Here is a 5,271-nt window from a genome sequence, read left to right on the forward strand (position 1 = left end):
GTCTGATTCGTTAAGTAAAAGCTGATGAAACTTTTTCTTCTGTTTGTTTATTAATTTTTGGGGAGATTTCTTTCGGGAGGTATGTCTGGGAAGTATCCAAGTGATGCTTATCGAAGAGTGTTTGAGGTAGGATTTGGAACAATAAAAAATGCCAAGGTACAATACATAAGGTTACTTCATAATAATTGGCGAAATTTAAAGTAGACGTCTAAATGTCTTATGGTATGCATCTTGTTTTCGTCCAAATTTTATTTTTCATTTGAACATTATCTCTGGAAGCTATTGCATTTTTCTTTATTTTGTTTTCTTTCATACAAACTGTTTTACTTTTTGTTACTTTTTTGTTGTTCAATCTCTTAAATAATTATAATTAGTTATTTTTCCATTTTTCTTTGGTCATAGCTTTAGGTCCATATTGTGGAACATATGAACCACTGAAGAGAAAGTTTCTTGCTGATGGAGGATACTAGCAAGCCCTTTGTGGAACTTTCCAATCGTATAAAGGACTACAACATTATAGCAACTTTTCAAACAGCTGTTTATTGGGGAAGTAGCGATTAAGTTAAGCGTTCCGAATGATTTTCACACTGCTACCATTTGAACATGATTGATGCGGAGCGATACTTATAAAATGAAAAAAGGTTTAAATGTAATAAAACGATTCAATAACATTTTTCGATTAGACAGTTATGCTGAATGTACCAAACACTCGACACAAAATCCACTGCTAATTGGAAAGTTCGATCCACTATGGGCATTCAATATTACTCTCTCTCTCTCTCTCTCTCTCTCTCTCTCTCTCTCTCTCCCTCTCTCTTTCTTCTTGGCCTACCTTTTTTTTCGTATATTTATAGAGGCTTTGGGTCTTTGAGATTTCATTCGCCTCTAAATTCTTGGCCTAACGTCCTCTTAAAGGTCATGCCTGCCATTTCATGCTTTCTGTGACTTGTTTTTGCTCGTAGCAAAATAGTCGCAGCCCTGCGTACGGGGAGGCGGTCTGGATGGGATTTGAACCCCAGTCCTGCCGTATGAAGACCGGCGCCGTTATCGCCTCGGCCACCAGACAACCCCGTTAATAATTGGCAGTACAAACTTGAAAGGTGTCGGCCGGCCATTTCTGGCTTCCTGTGTTCCTTGTCTTTACTGGTACCTGGATTGTTGATCCTGCGTACAGGGAGAGGAGTCTGGATGAGAATTATTGTTCTAAAACGCTCGTTTGTTGGAGGGAAAGAACTTTTTTATAAAAATTATTAATTTGTTATGAATTTCGGTAATATAAATATTTAACTCATATGCATTTCATGAAATTAAATAGCTAATTTCCTATTTATTTTTTTATTCAGGATCGATGTCAAAAAGGGTTACTGCATTGACAGTTTATTTAATAAATATCTTATAGGTTGATTGAGCTTTTATTATGGGGAGTTTGTTGTAAATAAGCTCTTAAATATATAATTAGCCTTGAAATGACGCATACATTTTATAATTTTATATTCAACTATTTTTCCGAAATTTAAGAAGTGTTGAAATTACTTTATATTAAAAAAATTTAAAAAAAAACCGCTACGGTTTGAAAACAAATACTCCAAGTCAAGAAGTACGGTTTTGTCTAGCGAATAGAAAACATTTAGGAGCATTGGATTGGGTTGGATTGGAAGCTACGAAAATCAGCTATTTTTAAACTGTTTTGATCAATTAAAACCCTAAAAAATCTATTTAAATTCGAACAATCAGTGTAGCACACACCTTAAACCATCTTCAACCCCGAATGCTATCATTCGTGCAGCAAAATCACGAGCACACCCGTTGAAAGCTCACGTTCGCACATACCTCTCGCACTACCGGACGACGCTGGTTTCGCCACTGCACGCTCGAAATGAAAACTAATTTGAAAATTATTATCCCGGAAAAGAAGTAATTTTCGCTCCATTTTCGGATGCTACAGACGACCGGCTACGTATCAAGCGGGGTACTAAGCATTGCAAGTGCTGGCAGAGGCAGGGCTCCATTTTATGTTTTCCCCCATTCTAACGTTGAGGTACGTTTGCTTGGAAGATTGTTCCGACCATTCCGAAAACAGAGAAAAGCGACCAATGAATCCTTACATCGTCCTAACTTTGTGTGTGTGTGTGTGTTTTGCGAAGGGAAAAAGTGAAAACGTGCGAGAAATAATCAAAATGCGGCATGCATTTTTAATCATTCTACCGGGTCCGCCAGTGTCTGGCGCTGACCGCCTTTTCCATTGTTCTCCGTGCAGTTGGTTGGTTGCAAGTTTCATCCGGACGAATTCGGAATTTCCCCGTGGTCGGTCAGATCGGTGAAGGATGAGCAAGAACGCATCGGGCGCACAAGACAATGGTGTGCACTGTAGTACAGCTACTAACTACGGTACAACTCTTCTTGGGCGAGCGCCGTAATCTCTTGCCATGGCCGTGGGCTAATTACAGCGCTGGTACGGTGGGATAATTTGATTACTCTTGCCAGCGCCACCGGAAACATCCGCCCGGAGTCACTGTAAGATCGAAACTAATTTATCGGAAATTAGTTGTACGTACCGGTGTTACTTGCACCCGACCCAATTTCAATCTGCAGCGAGCTTGCAGCAGTACCAGTGACGCCATCGACGGTCATTTCTTCAGGCTTTCTGATTTGGGGTTTGCTCGTGCAAATACAGATCGAACCGTTTAGCCGGAACGCTGCCCCTGGTAGTAATTTCCGCAAATCATGTTACACTTCCTGGTTTGGGTTTGGTAAACAGGTTAGCAGTGGTAGCAGTAGTTGTCGGGCTCTATTCATTACCGTATTTAACTAACGAGCGGTCTGCAGTTGGAGTTGCGCTGACGTAGAAACGCATTCGATTCGACATACGTTGCATACTTTCAGGCTTAATGCGAGAATGGGAAAGGCTTAAAACTTTTGTTGAGGAATATATAAAATAAATAAGACGCTCAAATAACATAAATGCCACATCGGATAAGAAAGTTAAAAATGTGTCGTACTTCAAGCGCCGGAATGTATGCAATAGCTTTAATAAAAATGTTATGAAGGCTGTTTCACACAAACAAGCATGCAGATTCATCACTTTTCAGCTAGACAATTATTTGAATGATGATCTTTGAACTAAAAAAAAAAATCCATAGTGCCAGGCTCATTGTGAGACATGCTGATTTGAGGATTTGATATCGTGAGAATTCATGTGAAAGAAAAGTGTTTCTCATTACGCGAGTATCATTGCAATTGCACCTGTTTTTTTGTTTTGTTTTAAAATAAAATAGAAAATAAAATAACAAAAATTTACGTACATTCACATTTAAACACTTTTTGTGGTGTTGAACAATATTAAATGAATATGACATTTTATTGAGATATTTGTGACTCAACTGTTTCTTAGTTAGTTAAATGCTTCTACTTATTAAAACATTTCATATGTTGAATTCGATAGCAGAGGTGACAGCGGTGCCGACCTTCACTCGGCAGGACCGTGGTTTAAATTCCATCCAAACCTCCTCCCGCCGTAGCAGGACTGTGACTATCCAGCTAAAATCGGGTAAAATCATATAAATTCAGCTATGGCTGGCCTGCAACTTCCGAGATTGTAGCATCAAAAAGAGATTGTAGTGAGAAAAAAGAAGAGTTTTGTAGGGGATTTGCTTATCCTGCTTCGGTACAAAAACTTAAAATATCCCCCACATCACTAAACATTAAACGTTGAACTGTAATTGCATACATTCAGGCGCCTGAAACCTCAAAAAAAGGGAAATGGAAATGTGGTCACGGTAATTTCTGTCCCTTTACATAGTTTATTTACTGAAAAAGCTTTGATTACACTCAATTCAACTTGTTTTTTTTTCTTATGTTATTTCAATCTGATCAATTTATGCCAACCTTCTTCTTTAGAAGACTTGTTCAAATTGCTGTCAAAAAAACTGGAAATATTTAAGATTTAACATTTAAGTAAGGGCTTTATGACTAATGGTCGTTCTTCTGATTAAGTAAGTAAAATTTCTTAACATTTGAAATAAATTATTATTCTTTACTGCTAAAATCGTTTATCCTAGCATAACACCAATTTCCGTCAAAAAAAAGTAGTATATGTACCGAAAACATTTTGCAAATGAGTTAAAAACAAACCGTAAAAAACAGTGAATAGTAAAATATCAATTTGCTCACTATTGTTAAGTAAACGATCACTCATAACTGATCGTCTGATCACACACATTTTCACACACGATCATTCGACACGCTAATTACACACTCATGATTACGCTTCATGTACCATACTACCAACAAAAAACTGTCCGCAAACCAGCCGCCATTCCGTGATAAATAATTTCCACCGATCCATGCTACCGATAGACCCTTTAACCGGCATCGGAATCACCAAATAACCATTGGAACGATCGCGTTCACGCTTCCCGTCCATAAAGCAAACCACGGGTACATAATGCACGCATACGGTGCGTGTTAGCCACGACTCCTTTTTTCCCACTTTTCCATTGCATAAAAAGGCGCGTAAACTGCCGCCATCACGGAATGGTAAGTGAGTTGAGGGAGCGTAACAAAAAAAAAAATAGCCCCCATAAACGTGACACATAAAACCGCTCACGCGGAAATTGGAGAAAAGCTTCCAAAGTCCGTCAGCCAGCCAACGCTGGGAAATAAATAGTGCGACCGCGCCAACCTCCAACACTCAGATTCACCTGACGATTCCGGAGTACATGTGGCGTGCGCTGGGGTGAGTACAATTATGCGTACGTGCGTGGTTTTATGCTTTATGTATTTGCTTTCTATACAGCGGAAAACGGCAAATGTAATAAAGTTTTCCATCCATTCTCACGGAAAATGGAGCCTTTTATAAAGGGGTGCGTCACTGTTAGTGAAGTCAGCTAGCTTGGAGCATTTTTATTTACATCCTTATGTTGGTCCGGCACACCGAAAAAGAGAAGGAAAACTGAATGCTCCCGTGTTTTCTCGCTGTAGATAATGGAAGCAAGACACACGACAACCTGCTGCATGCTGCAAGGGTCACAAAACGATCGTAAAAAAGCGCGGCTAACCGTACATAAAGGAAACACACCGGAGAGCATAAAACATTCGACCAGGCGAATGGATTTGCTCCGGACAGATCCTGTAGCAGCATAAAAGTGAGATCACCTTCGAAAGAGAGCATGGCAGCAGGCTGAGAAAAATGCCAGCATTCCAAGGAAAACCCATCGCATCAAGAGAAAACCAAACAGAGAGAGAGAGACCTCGCGTGAACTTATGTTGCGC

The 5,271-nt window shown here is 39.4% G+C and overlaps 1 long non-coding RNA gene across 1 annotated transcript; it reads right to left on the reverse strand.

Moving 5' to 3' along the window:
- Window positions 1-1,413: 1,413 nt before the first annotated feature.
- LOC118504282 lies at window positions 1,414-4,725 on the reverse strand. The gene is made up of 3 exons (XR_004905283.1): window positions 4,171-4,725; window positions 2,800-2,913; window positions 1,414-2,736 (listed from the first exon to the last, which is right to left on the reverse strand). It is a non-coding gene; the product is annotated as an uncharacterized LOC118504282 (long non-coding RNA).
- Between the last annotated feature and the right edge of the window lie 546 nt (window positions 4,726-5,271).

Source organism: Anopheles stephensi, chromosome 2 (genome assembly GCF_013141755.1).
Source record: "Anopheles stephensi strain Indian chromosome 2, UCI_ANSTEP_V1.0, whole genome shotgun sequence".
Taxonomy (NCBI): Eukaryota; Metazoa; Arthropoda; class Insecta; order Diptera; family Culicidae; genus Anopheles; species Anopheles stephensi.